The sequence below is a fragment of the Crocodylus siamensis genome, chromosome 2 (genome assembly GCF_052110815.1).
Source record: "Crocodylus siamensis isolate JL-2025a chromosome 2, ASM5211081v1, whole genome shotgun sequence".
Classification (NCBI taxonomy): Eukaryota; Metazoa; Chordata; order Crocodylia; family Crocodylidae; genus Crocodylus; species Crocodylus siamensis.
Genome location: NC_143396.1, coordinates 245368904 through 245383835, shown reverse-complemented (window position 1 = coordinate 245383835; position 14932 = coordinate 245368904). Strand labels below are relative to the sequence as shown.

The window sequence follows — 14932 nt, the reverse complement described above, 5'->3', positions numbered from 1 at the left end:
AGCTGTTTAGAGTATGGCAAGTATTAAAAGGTAATTGTAACTTCATGATACTTCCAGAAGAGGATGAGAACTTTTATTGTGGCAATAAGAGTCTGAATGTGAAATATCCATTAAATATTCAAGCACCAGTCGATTCTAGACATTTACTGAAGCTTTCATAGTTATAATGCCTAAGCAGGAGCACAACAATTGGTTCCCCTGTCAATTACCAACATAGTGAGGAAAAAGACTTGCTTTGTGCTTGGACGTACCAAAAAATGATTCCCTGTGGCTACGTGGATCTGGAAATATTGTGCCCATATAAAAACGGAGACATGATGAAGAGAGAGGACAGTAGCACCAGTCTAATTTTTGAAATATTAAAAATGCATCTGAAGGTATCTAACTGATTTTTCTGGACACTTGGGAAAGCAGGGGGAAAAGAAGAACTATGAATATTAGGCCCATTGTGTGATGTGATTGAGAGAGCCCACGTTTTGTCAAAGCTAGAGCTAGCAAGCTTGTCAACTGACCACCTACTTTTTGGCTACAGTTAAATTGTCAAATATTCCATGAAGCCTTCAAGAAAGTCCTGTGCAAGTGGTGGGCTTGTTTTTTGTTTTTGTTTTTTTGGTATTGTATCGTAGTGTTATCTCTTGTGTGCATGACTTGCCCCTTATTCCTGCAGGAATTGGGACCCCCCACCTCAATCCATTTAGGAGCCCTACTCCTCTCTGCTGAGTGTTTCCAGCCTTCTTTTTGTTCCCACTAGTAAGGCATGGGGGGCTACAGGATCCACTCTTTGCTAGGGGAGAGCCAAAACTAACAGCATCAAAAAGCTTCTTTCTATTGGCAGGCCATCCAAATGCAAACATCAAAATGCTTGAAGGGTTGACTTGCTGCCTACTTGGTATAGCTGTTAAAATTAGCATAGTTGATTCTTAAAAGCTGAAATAATTTTTTCACATGTAGGTTTTTTTTCTTTTTTAACTTTATTTTATAACTGTTCAGGCTGACCGTGGGATTTTAGGATAAAAGCCAAGGGGGGAAAAAAACTGTTTAGTCTTGAATTTCATTCACATTTCTAACATTGATAATTATAAAAATCATTATAGAATGTAATTTTTTAAAACTATAACAGTTACACCAATTACAAAACATGTTAGTTGTCTGACCTATTGAAGTCTCTCTCTCCGCTGTTCTTGTAAACTAACACTTAAAATATTTGTCCATTATTTCACAATATTTGACTAATCAGTTGAGCAAATATTTTTTGACCTGTGAAGTATCAGACCCTCTTCAGGTTTACATGGCTCTCTTGGCTGATCAAAATGCTTAAGTAGTTAAAATTAAGAAATATAAGGTATAAAATAATTGATATCTCAAGCATTCTGGAGATTTAAAGGAACTTCACTATTGCATCATCTAAGCTGAGTAAAAGTATACTAGATTCTGTTGTTTCTAAGCTGTTTAATACAGTAGTTTGTATTCTGAAATTGGTTTAAAGCTGGGTGGCCAACCTGCAGCCTTCATGTCTCAGGTGGCACAGGCAGCCTCTGTGTGTGGCGTGTGGCAGACCAGGGAGGGTACAGGCAGCACGTTGCCATATAAGGCAGAGGGAAGAAAACAGAGCAACCAATTGGGCAGGGAGCATAGGCAGAAAGTAAAGCGGCTGATCAGACGGGAAGTAAAGCAGTAGAACTGGTAGGGAGTCCAGGGAGGAAGCAGAAAAAGCAGCTGCTCAGGCAAGGGAAGGGGCTTGGAATTGTACTCAGAGAGGGTACGGGGTTAATTTGTGGTATGCCTACCAAAAAGTTACCTTGTTCTCTGCGTCCCCCTTCTTCCCTAATTTGAAGGAAATGTGATCATACCTTAAAATATATACATCCCCACTGCTTGTCCTTGTTACGTGGTATTTGAAATATACTCCAAGCAAATTTAACTTGGGTATACTTAACATATTTTTCTGTTTTGTTACTTGAAAATATTTTTAAAATCTTTTTATCAAGTGTAAACACTATATTTACATATAGCTATATAGATAAGTTTGTTACATTAAAGGGTTTTCAAATTAAGTTAAAAATGGGGCATAAGTACTGTAATTTTAGAAACAAAATAGGTTAGCATATTTTTTTCACACTCCCAGCTGGCTCCTGCAGATGATTGCATTAAAGTGCTGGCAAGAAACTGAATGTTATTTTCTGCTGCTGGTCACAAGCATTTGGCTTTGCAGCCAGATATCCCTGTCATGTGACAGTACTCTGGATCTGCTGAATTTGGTTACTTTTATAATGAGTAATATTTCTAACATCCTACTAAAAATACTTGCTATATAGTTTTTCAGATGGTGACTCACTCTTTAATGCAGTACAGTAATGCTGTAATCCTGACTGAGGTCTTTATGCTACTGGAATGTGAATTGTTGAGAAAAATAATGAAAATTTAACTTAGTGTTTCTACCTGTAGTATTTTTTTTTTTTTTTTTTTTTTTTTTTTTACATAAGCATTACTAAGAAGTAATCCTTTTTATGTAGGCATTATTGAAAAGTGACTCAAATTAGCCTACCGCCTTATTTGTTGACACCAGGAAATTTACCAGAATAAAAGAATGCTATAGCTATACTGGTACAGCTTCCTGTGTGAACACACTGATTCAGCAAAAGGATTCTTTGACTCTGGAATAAATGTATCATCTGGGGAATTTCACTATTATAGCAATGACAGTGTAATTATACCAGTACCTTTCCCTGTGTAGATAAACCTTTAGAAGTTTTCCTTTATGCAACGATAAGTTAGAAGTGTAAGCCTATAATGTACTATATTTGAGAAAATTATAGTTTGAGAGCAAAATTAGAGGCTTAGAATGAAATGCTTCTTAACATTTGTGGCATTTGATATTAGTCATTCTGACAGATACACCAGGATGTTGGTAACTCAGTTTTATCAGGGAACTAATGTTTATCTTAAATGCTGTTCAATTCCTAATGCAAATTGCTAATAACTTGTCATAGCCTGTTGGGTTTGTTTCCTTTCTTGGAAACTTACCAATATTCTTTTAATTTTCAGAAAGTGTTCTTCAGGTTACTTTCACATTTCACAAAGAGAAAATGTCTATAAAAGCAATTTATAGTAGCCTTTATGTAATACAATCCCATGTCCATAATTAAGACATTGTAGATACCTTCAAACACAACAAAAGGAGATGTGCGTACATGGATATATTTTGTAGGCAAAAGTTTTAAAATATTTTATTCAGTGGGGCAGAATGCCCCAGTAAATAAGGAAATGAGGTGGAGGTCGCCCTATTTTATTATTTGATTCTCCTGAGGTCCCTTCCAACCCTGATGTCTATGAAATCAGTTTAATGGACTCATATGAAGGACAAATGCTTATCTTGTGCAAAGTTGATTTCAAAGACCTTTTATTACATTGTTCATAAACTGGCCCTCCAATAAGTTCTTTGGAATGGGATGATAGGAAAGCTACGAAGCATCATGCAACAAAAGCTGTAGCCGCAGGAGTACAAAAGTAGTGAGACTTTAAGGTCATGGAGAACCAAGAGATGAACAGTAAATGGTAATACCTGCAATACCAACCTCAGTTTTGCCCATTTTTAATATCCAAAAGTAGTTTCATAGTTAGTAGGGTTGGAAGAGACTTGAGCAGATCATCAAGTCTGACCCCCTGCCATAGCAAGAGAGTACTGGGGTCAGATGACCCCAGCAAGGTGATTATCTAGCCTTGTCTTAAAGACCCCCAGGGTAGGAGCTAGCACCACTTTGTTTGGAAGTTTGTTCCAGATCCTAGTCGCCCTGACAGTGAAGTAGCGCCTCCTGATGTCTAATCTGAATTTACCCTCTGCCAGCTTGTGACTGTTATTTCTAGCCACTCCTGGTAGTGCTCGGGGAAATGGGGACTCCCCCAATGCCTGCTGATCCCCTCTGACTAGTTTGTAACAGGCCGCTAGATCCCCCCTCAGCCTTCTCTTGTGGAAGCTGAACAGGTTCAGGTCCCATAGCCTCTCCTCGTAGGGCCTGCTCTGCTGCCCCCGATCATGCGAGTGGCCCTCCTCTGGACCCTCTCCATGGTGTCCACATCTCTCTTGAAGTGCGGCGCCCAGAACTGGACATAATACTCCAACTGCGGCCTGACCAGTGCCACATAGAGGGGGAGTATCACCTCACTGGACCTGCTTGAGATGCATCTGTGGATGCATGACAAGGTGTGGTTGGCCTTCCTGACTGCATCCCCACACTACCTGCCCATGTTCATCTTGGCATCAGTGATGACTCCAAGATCCTTTTTTGCCTCTGCATTGACGAGAAGGGAGTTCCCCAGCCTGTAGGTGTGGTGCTGGTTGTTCCTCCCCAGGTGCAGCACCTTGCACTTGTCAGTGTTGAATCTCATCCTATTCTCATCCGCCCACCCCTGTAACCTGTCTAGGTCCAATTTGTAGCCTATTCCTCCCTTCTAGCGTGCCCACATCCCCCCACATCTTAGTGTCGTCAGCAGATTTGGACAGGGTGCTTTTTACCCCCTCATCCAAGTCACTGATGAAGATGTTGAACAGTGTGGGCCTGAGGACCAAGCCCTATGGAACCCCATTGCCCACATCCCTCCAGGTCAAAAATGACCCATCCACCACCACTCTCTCTGGATGCGGCCCTCCAGCCAGTTGGTGACCCACTTGACTGTGTAGGTGTCGACACTACAGTCCCCCAGTTTCTTAATGAGAACGGGGTGAGAGATGGTGTAGAAGGCCTCCTGTAAGTCCAGAAAGACTATGTCCACTGGTACCCCTGCATCTAAGGATTTGGTGACCTGGTTGTAGAAGGCCACCAGGTTGGTCTGACAGGACCTGCCTCTAATGAACCCGTGTTGGTTGCCCCTAAGCATAATCTCCCCTGCTGGCCCCTCGTAGACATGTGCAAGTATAATTCTCTAAAAAAGCTTACCCAGGATCGAGGTAAGACTAACTGGCCTATAGTTCCCCGGGTCCTCCTCTCTCCCTCTTTTGAAGATCCAAACCACATTGTCCCTCTTCCAGTCCTCTGGTACCACACCAGAACACCATGAGTCCTCATAAAGCCATGCCAGGGGTCCTGCAATGACCTCAGCTAATTCTCTCAGCACTCTGGGGTGGAGATCATCCAGACCAGCTGATTTAAATACATCCAGTCCCTCCAGAAGTTCTCCAAGTAGATCCTCACTGACCCTCGGCCTAGGTGCGCCTCTCCTGGGTCCTGAAGGGGGGCTCAGTGGGGGGGGCTGATGTAGTCCCTGCTCAGGGAAATGGAGGCAAAGAAGTTGTTAAATATGTTAGCTTTGTCGTCTGGTGTGATGAGCAAATTTCCTAGTGTGTCTTGTATGGGCCCTGTGTTAACCAGTACCTTCTTTTTACCCCCAATGTATTTAAAAAAGGACTTCTTCTTGTCCTTGATTCAGGAAGCTAGTCCCAGTTCCATCTTCGCTTTGGCTTTCCTGACTGCCCCCCTGCATCCCCGAGCAACTGCAGTATAGTCCTCCCTGGTGATGACCCCTCCCTTCCATTGGGTGTACGCCTCCCTTTTAGCTAGGAGACATTCTCGGATGCTTCTGGTGAGCCATGGGGGGCTTTTGGGCCCTCCTGCTCCCTTTTGATCCATGTTGGGATTATCTCCCTTTGGGCTTGTGTTGGGGGTGGAGTCAACTTTGCCCCTGCCGCTCTCCAACATGGTTCTCTTGCTTTCCGTATCTTTTTTTTTTTTTCCTCTAATGTTGGGAACCGGTTGTGTTGACTGATAGGTCTGGGACTGTCCCTCAGTGGATTGTCTTCATAGGGCTCCATCTCCCCTTACATCTCACCCTTACCACATCCAGCAGGTCATGTGTTTAGGTCTTGTGCTCCCAATTGTGATGTTGGATGAAAGTTCCACTTCCTTTGTATGGGAATTTTACAAACTACTCATCTAGTTGCCTAGACTAGGTCATATAATGCCCTGTATGGACTTTACCCTGAGGGTCCCGCTCCAGGGTCTAACTCTGGAAGGGGACGTTTTTCTAACAGCAATTTACTGCTGATCTGTAGCTTCCCTAAGCCCAGGTAGATTCATCCTTTATCCAAATGATTATCTTGGTCAGGTGCTCCTAATTAATTTGAGGTCTACCAACCCATCAATTTAAAGGAATTCCAGACAGGGTCCTTTAAATTGATCCTGTGGGATTTCCATGGCCAGTTAACTTAAATCTATTCATTGGGTAAACCAGAGTGGATTCAACTGAAATAAGTTCGCTAGGACTTGCATCCATCAGTTGGATGGACTTGGGGATCCCATTAACTTAAATCAATTTAAGAGTCAGTCAGTTCATTAAGGGTTCATATACAGGTAAATCAATTCATTAAAATGTCTGTAACCAAAATCAGTTTATTGAGAGTCCATACCCTTGAACCGATTCATTAAGAGTTCTCAAGGTAAACCAACTTGAATCAATTCCATGTGAGCTGCATTGGCTTGGAGTGAAGTAACTTGTTGGTTTTGATCCTGTTACAGCTGAGTATCCCTCTCTTTGCCTCAGTGGTACGGCAGCGTCTTGCCCTTTTACACCAGCAAGATTGCACAGCTCACTCTGTACCCATATACCCACATCCTGTGTATGATACCCTTTTCAGTCCTCTGGGCTTCAGTCCTTTACCTAAGGGTCCATCCTTTCTTTTGCCGTCCTTCAACCACCTGTGCCAGCTGCCTGTTGCCTTTCCTCCATGGATGGCCACAGTATGGCGCAGACTAGAGAGCCTTCCAGTGTCCTCTCTCTCTGCTGCCCCGCTCTGGGGCCAGAAGTACTTTTCCTGGTTCCCTTGCTCCCAATCCAGAAGGAACACTCACTGCAGAAATGTGGTGGGATGCTCCTGGCTTCAGCTGGGCTCCTTTTTTTCACCTGAGGTAAGGATGGGGTGAGTGTGTTTCTCGGGTCTTTCTCGTTGCCTTGCACTTCTCCCCTCACAACTATATTTATTTTACTCTGCAATCCATCTGAAACACTGAAGTGTGCTGGTGTTGGTTTTGGTTCTAGCTTTGAGTCCTTTCTCAGTTTGAAGTATAGTAAGTTGTAACAAAGGTTTTACCTATTTTTCTATCGTATGTTCTCCTTTCTGAAATGTTTTAGTTCCTTTAGTTAACGTGGCACAAACAAAAGCAACAGGATAAAAACAGTTCTGATGCTATCATGCTCGGGTCATAAACTAGAATGAATATATAGGCTGCTTTTTTCTCAGTGGTCCTGTAGTGATGCAAGGTATTTTGCCTTTCTAACAAAGGTATACCATGGTAGTAGGAGAAGGTGGTACAGTAAAAGCCCTGTTATTGGGGAATGGGGTGCTGGGTATCTAAAAAAAAAAAAAAAAAAAAAAAAAAAAAATTTGCTTACCTGAGTCCGGCTGTTTTTGGGTGGGTGGTGGTGGTGTTTGGAGCGGCGGCAGCACAGTGTGGACATCTTGGCTGGATGTGGAGCAGCAGCAACGCAGGGTTGTGAGTGGCAGTGGCGGCTGCCGCATGCAATGCCCCCTGCTGCCCCTGCCCCCAATATGGTTAATAGAGTATTCCGGTTAGTAAAATGCCGGATAACAGGGCTTTTACTGTATATATGCAATTACAGAGGCATAAGTCTGTTCCGTTTACCATCTGTTCACCAGAGGGTTGAAAATAAAGTGAAAATGTTCTTCAGATGATTCTTGATGCTGATTCTACTCTTGGTGTATGTATATACATCTCATTTGGAAAAAATGAGTTAGCTGTGTCTGTTCTTGTTGTGTTTGAATTCTGTGTAGTTTTGTGCCGCCCCAACCTGAAGGCATAAACAGTGAAGTGACCTTAACTGTGGTGTATGTTTTTTCTCAATTCTCACAGCTATGATATAAAAATCACGGTTCATTTCTTTGGAGGCTCGCGAATAATAATTTTTCAGGCACGCATTCTTAGGAACACAAAAGATACATTTGCAAATAGGGTCAGAGCGAAGACAAAAGACCACATTCTGCCCACGGGGAAAACTTCTCAGTGGGCTTTATCCCCTCTCTCCTGGGCACGTGTGCAAAAGCAGGAACACTTACAACTCATTTCTGGTTCATACAAACATATATGAAATGACGTCACGTCATCTGTCGCATGTGTCTTATAATTAACTACTTAAGTATGCAGGGCGGATAGGCTTATATGCATTAGCTGATTACGCATGCTTAGAAAGCTCTTTAGGTTACCAAAAGTTCAAACTCACTCTTTCTCAAGGACAGGTTAATTAAAAATTGCAATTACTCTTATCTGCATGAGAAAACTAAGGAGTATATGCTTTACTGTAACAAAGAGATAGAAATATTATTAAAAATGCATTATGAATAGTGTTAGAACAGCACAGCTAGCAGCTCTCCCTGGTGGGAGGAGGAGGTGGAGGAGAGACTACCAAGGGCTCTTTGTATTAAGGTATCACTCTCTTTGTTTTGCAAATTTACTAACAGCTATAATAAGATGGAAACTTTACTAGTATCTGCATCTCATGCAGTGTATAATATAGATTACCTTTAGTTACTTTGTTTTAATACTTTTAGTTTTGATTAATATTAGGGTGAGTGTTTCTGTTAGCCCACTGGCCTGTGTAGAACAAAACAGATTCATTAACACGGTATAGCCTGTTAGTTTCTCTTGGCTTCTGCCACAATGCCACTACTTTTGTTTGAGGGGGAAGAGGGGCTTTTAGGCTAAATTACCATTTTTTTAATATTCATCTGTAAAGTGATCCTGCCGTATACCTATCATAGATTATGGTGAATAATATGCTGGGGGAAAATACACATTTGGAACATGGTTTTTTGTGTTTGTGTGTGTCTGTAAACACACCCAGAAACTGAGGCTGACATTCCCTGCTGTAGAAATCCATAGCGTGCCTCCTAAGGTTTGGAGGTAACTTTCTGGGGAAACCTCATCTTGCAAATTAGTTCATCAGTGCCACAGTGAGCTGTAACCTTCTCTGAGCTTTTGAGTTGCTACATTTTTGAGGTTTAATTTGCACCATACTGCTTTAGAATCAACATCTTCCAGAGATAGGAAAGGAGAACTTGTGGCCATTCTGTCCAGGGTTCTGTCCCCCTCACGGAAGAGGCAGATTCGCCCTCTTGTATTGCATTTCTGGAAGCGCACGTGTAGGATCTGGGAATGCTGATGGTTTTGTTGTAGGGTGTGGTTATTGTGGGAGCGGTGGAGAAGTGTTGGCAGGTTTTACATGTCTTATCCTGGCATGGTCTGGATCCATTTGGTTTGCATTGGGCCATAGGAAGTTTGCTTCTGGTAATGAGGTTGGTGAGGTCTGGTGCCTGTTTAAAGGCCAGGATGAGAAGTTCTGGAAAGATTTCTTTAAGAATTGGGTCTAAAGAATTAAATGAACCCCTACAGCCCTGCTGGTGTCCCTGCCCCCAGTGGAAGGCAGCAGCTGCTACAGCAGGAGCACAAGCCGGCTCCCCCCTGCTGCTGCCTGCTGCAGGCTCGGGTAAAGCCAGCTCCCAGTGGCAGCATGCACTCCTGGGGGGTAGGGGCAGATCTGTGGGGAGAGTGGGGGCAGGGCAGATGTGCACTGCCCCCATGCACACAGGAAGTGTGGTCAGGGCAGCACGGAGCTTGCAGTGACAAGCAGCTTTCATGCGTGGCCCCACTGTGCCCTGCTGTGCCAGTCGCACATGCTGCACTCTGGAGAGCCTGGGAGAGGGCAGCAGGGTTGGGAGCACATCTTTTGTCACAGGGTTTGCAGCCTGTCTGCTCCCAGCCAGAGTGCTTGGCTGGATGGATAACCCTGCCGCTCCAGGCCAACTGCAAACCACTGCTCCTGGCCCGAGTGTCTGGCTGGGGCGTGTCAAAGCTGGCTGGAGGCGGAGGGAGCGGGGAGGTTTGCAGCTGGCTGGGAATGGTAGGGTTTCCAGCCAGCTGAGCACTTCATCAGGGAGGCTGCAAAAGCCCTCCAGGCCGGAGTGCCTGGCTGGCTGCAAACCTTCCTGCTCCCTTAGCCCCTAGTCAGCTTCCCCACCCAGATCTGCCCCATAACCCCCAAACCCCACTTACCTCCAGCAAGAAGAGTGAACCTGAAGCAGCCTCTGGTAAGTGTGTGTGTTGGACCCTGCCTTCCTCTCTCGGCAGGGTTGAGGGTTTCCCTGCCCCTTTTGCAAACAGCTCCCAGAGGCTGGAGCTCTGCCGACCTGCACAGTTCTTTGCAAAAGGGGGAAATCTGTGGGTTTCTCTTCTAAAAAGGAAAATCCATGTTTTCTCTGATGATAAAAATGGGAAATCTGTGGTTTTCTCTGTTTTTCATTGGGAAACGGAAAACCAGGATCCCTGGTCATAACTAATGGCGTATGTTCCGTGGGGATTTTTCATTTGTACTGCACCAATTCTTCACCTGGTATCTAGAGGTGGCTCTTTTAAAAGTGTGATTTGTCTCTCTAGAGGAGTTTTTCCTTATTGAGAGAGAGCCCTTTTGAGATTTGGAAGGTGGTGACTGCAGGTCTTCTCAGTACACATTCAGTGGTATTGGAGGGCTTGGCTGTATATTACAGTGTTCTTGGTGTATATGGTGGTTCTGGGTAGATGCGTGTCTTGGTCCATGGGTTTCTTGTAGGTGGTGGTTTGCATTTCAGCATTCTGGATATTGATCATAGTGTCTAAAAAGGAAATGTTGGTGCTGGAGTATTCAAGAGAGTCTGATGGAGGGGTGATGTCTCTCACCCACTAACTCCCATCCCGTCTGATCTTCCTTGCCACACATTTGCATTTTCACTTTCACAGACCTGCATCTTACATATTGTCATAAGTTTTTTCTATTCCAGTCAAGAGCGCACACAAGCACCAGTAGACTCTCCTTATGCTGGAAGAAGGTTGTTTGTAGAACACAAAGCTTGTAAAGCTTGTAGAGAACTATTTTTTTCAGTGATTTAGTTGGTGTAATGAAAGAGATCCCATTTATCCGAAGAACCTTATCTGCCAGATATCTTTTTACTGTCTTTTGAGAGTAATACCTAGGCTCATTCATTATACTTTGTGGCATTTTATTATGTATATTATAATGCTGTCATAGTCCCTTTCCATGTACATGCTTCATTTCAGTTTTGTCTTTTGAACTTTGCTGCTGCTTTTACTGGTAAATATATTTTGTTGTACCTGGGAAGGAGCATGCTCCAGAGCAGTGTATATTAGTGATGGCATCATATGATTACAGGAAAGGTATCTAAGGGTGTCTTTACATGTGCTCTGGGGTGGGGTCAGGGCGGAGCACTTTTTTAGTTAGAGTGGTTCTCTGGTTGGGAGCCACTCTAAAGCATCTGCAGCATCTCATGTTTTCAGCATCCCCATGCTTCAAGGTGTCAGTGGGGGCGCTTTAATTAAAGCTCATTCAGTGCAGTTTAGTTAAAGTGCGGGGATGCTGAGTACACGTGATGCCGAGGCTGCAGATCATGCTAACTGGCATGCTCAAGCAGATGAAGTCTTCTCCACTTAATTAGCCTTTGTTTGAGCTGGAGTCTGGCATGTATATAGGTGCCTAAGGTGTCTACTTAAATTGTGGTTAGACTTACCAATTCTCATAGGTTGGTTGCTGTATAAAGAGCAAATTCCACAGACATTTAATGGATGTGCTCTGGCAGCCCTGCTCCTCAGCACTAATTGGCTGAGAGGCTTGGGGTGGGGGGGGTGGGGGGGCAAGGGAGGGAGAAGGGATGAGAGGCAGCAGCCATTTTTTTTTCTGGTGCCTTTTGTGTTGCCCTCCCAGCTGCCACCTTCCCCTCCTGGGTGGGCTGCAAGGCTGGGCTGCACAGCAGCAGCAAGGACTGTTGGCTCCCTCTAGAGAGCCAGCACTTAAAAATAAAGTTTTTTGTTTTTTTGTAGATAGTCTTGGATTTTGCAGTTTCCATGAAATCTGCAAAACTGCAATTTTAAATAGACCCGTGAAGATAACTGGAGAAGCAACAAAATAATGAGGCAGACTACATGGAGTACTATCGCATTGAAACTAAACATACTGAAACGCCTCATTCCTTTATAGGTAGACAAGGTTCTTTGGGGGAATCTCATACCTTTTATTAGACCAACTTAAATAGTTGGAAAAAATTTTCTTAGCATACTTTTGGGGTTAAAAACCCTTTGTCAGGCTATGGGTTTTTAAACCCGAAAACTTGCTAAGAAACTTTTTATTCCAGCTATTTAAGTTGGTCCAATAAAAGATATCTGATTCACCCAAAGAACCTTGTCTGCTTGTTCTTAGACCAACACACTACAACCTACACCCCTTATTCCTTCATAGGGACATCAGAGATGTGGCCCATGGGCCAGATTCAGCCTATAGAGTCATGTCATCTGGTCATTGATGTTACACCAGGCTTGTCCAATGTATGGCCTGTGGGCCGCCTTGTGACCTGTCAAGGCATTTTCTGTGGCCCGTGGTGCTGTGATGGGAAGCGAGGTTTACTTTCATTCCTGCCCCTTGTCCCTTCCCCAGCCCCTCAGCAGCTTCTTAATGGCTGCTGAAGGGCTGGGGAAGGGACAAGGTTCCCACACGCACCGTGTCAGCTTGACGTTGCCGACCCGGTGTGTGTGGGAAGAGGAGTGCAGACCTGGCCCGCCTCCTCCCATCCCCAGCACCACGTGGGGAAGCCACCACTTCCTGGCCTGAGCGACTTGCCACCCCATGCCTGCAGGTGAGAGGCAGCCTGGCTTGGCCGCCCGGTCCCAGGTCGCTGGTGGAGGTGGAGTGGCGCAGGCAGGTGCCTTTTCCTGCTGGGCTGTTGGCATTGGCCATGCCACGTTGGGCGGCACTGGGTTTGGGCAGAGCCTATGCTCACTGCGCCCTGAGGTGTTGCCCAGCCCCTGCTCTGGCTCCTTGCAGCCTGGTGTGACATGGCGATGCAGACCTATGGAGGCGGTGTGGCTGCTGGGCTTGCCCTCATCGTCTGCCTTTGCTGCCTTCTGCCCAGCTGGGGTGCCGCAGGTAGGGGTGGTTCGGGCGGGGGCTGGGGTTGTGGTGGGAAGACGCCGCCACTCCCGGCACCTGTGTGTGTGTGTGGGGGGGGGGGGTCCCTGCCTTTCACAGTCCTGACCCAGTGTCACTCACTGCTCCTACTTCCAGACCCCAGTGTGTGGGGCATGGTGGGGAGCCCCAAGTAGCCCCTTGCAGGCTGGAACTCTGCCAGCCCACAAGAGAAAAGCCACAGTTATGTCTTTCTCATTTAACGGAGAACCCACTTTTAAAGGTTGCTCGTGACCCTTTCATATTCTTGAAATCTTCATTGGTGTCAAAGGTCACATCACCTCAGGATAGCAGTGATGTCATACCACTTCCTGTGAGGTCTTTGAATATGGCTCACAGGCCCGTTTGGTGATAAGAAGTTTGTGATCCGGCCCCACATTTAAAAAGGTTGGACACCTCTGTGTTACACACTCTGACCAACCTTGTGTGCAGGGCCCGCAGACATGCATCATATGCAGTACCTGTTCCCAAGACCTGCATGGCATGCAGTACCCACATGTGGCCAGTCTGGAGCCCCTCTCTCCCTTCTCCTTTCCTTTTCCCTTCATTGCATCCTGGATCTAGTATCTCTGCATTGTAGTATCCTACTGTGGTGTTTGTAAAACTACTTGATATGGAATTGCCAGATATTTTTTTTTCCTGGTGAACAGTATTCTATAAATAAAAAAAAAAAAAAAAAAAATACAGATTCACTGTTTTACAATGATAAAAAAAATGGAGGCAGCAAAACAATGGATTTAAAATCTTTCTCTTGTTCTAATCTTTGTTCTGTTGTTCCCTGACCCTGATGCATGTTTCCCTGTTATGTACACTAATGAGAGTCTCTGCTAATGCTTAGGCAGAATGGGAGACCATGCGAATAAAAATTATCAGCTTTAACGCTGACAGATTTCAGCTTCTTCGTATATATGGTAAAAGAATCTGAGGGCATTTAAACAAAGGGTTGTTTCCTGCCTGGCAGTATTTGATTACTTTGCATGTGACCCCAGATATGCAACAATCAGCATTTTGTTCTGCTAGGGAATGGTATGCTAGGACAATGAGTTTTTCTGCAATAACAGTGTACTTTTGGGGCCATGAATAACCAACCTATGGATAATTTTTTTCCCCCTCATCTAATAAAGCCCATGGATTAATTAAAGGGTTTTCAGGCAAGAACCGACATTTTAGTCAGTGATACAGGAGGATGTAGCTAAATAAACCAAAGAGGATACCCAATTTTTGTTCTGTCTCTGTAGATTCAGGGAGGATTCCTAGATCTAGGCTGGCTTAATTTAATTAATTGTGGTTTAAAACACGATTTTAATTAGTAAGTAGGAAGTCTTATTATATATTAATAACTTTTTAAAAAAATCAGTTCCTTTTTTCCTGAAGAAAGATGCATTTTAATTGGTTTATATAGTCATTAAAACATGTCAGTGTACAGCTGAATAGAGCCTTTATGCTAGATTTGGTCCATCTTTTTGCTGCCTTGGAAAAGTACACTATTTACATTTTATTTAAGGAGTTATGTAGCTTAATTTCAGATGCTTATTTAATATTACTTTTTTGTATGAGAAAAAGCATGCAGCCTGGAATTGATGGCAGAAATTTGGAAATTCAGCATATTTATTTTTTATTTAAAGATTTTAATTATAGTAAGCTTAAGTGCTAGGTTTTATTACATTCAGGTTTTGCTTTAAACTGGTTTGTTTTCAAAAGCACTAATGACTTGAATGAAAAATGTTTTTAGAAAGAATCATAGATTTCTATCAACCTAAACTAGATCTACTGCAGATCAAAATCTGTACCTTACATTTGAGGGGGGAAAAAAAAGGCAGTATAGCTGTGTTTCTGATTTGGCACCTGAAGTTTAGATGCTAGGTTAGCTTTAGCTGCTTGACAAATCATTGGTTCCCTTTTACCATTAGTTGGTGCTAGT

The 14932-nt window shown here is 43.9% G+C and overlaps 1 protein-coding gene across 6 annotated transcripts in view; it reads left to right on the top strand.

Annotated features, from left to right (window-relative positions):
* The window catches only part of HECTD1 (HECT domain E3 ubiquitin protein ligase 1), a 91184-nt gene that overhangs the window by 13385 nt on the left and 62867 nt on the right, over positions 1-14932 (top strand). The gene's annotated exons all lie outside the window — the stretch shown is intronic.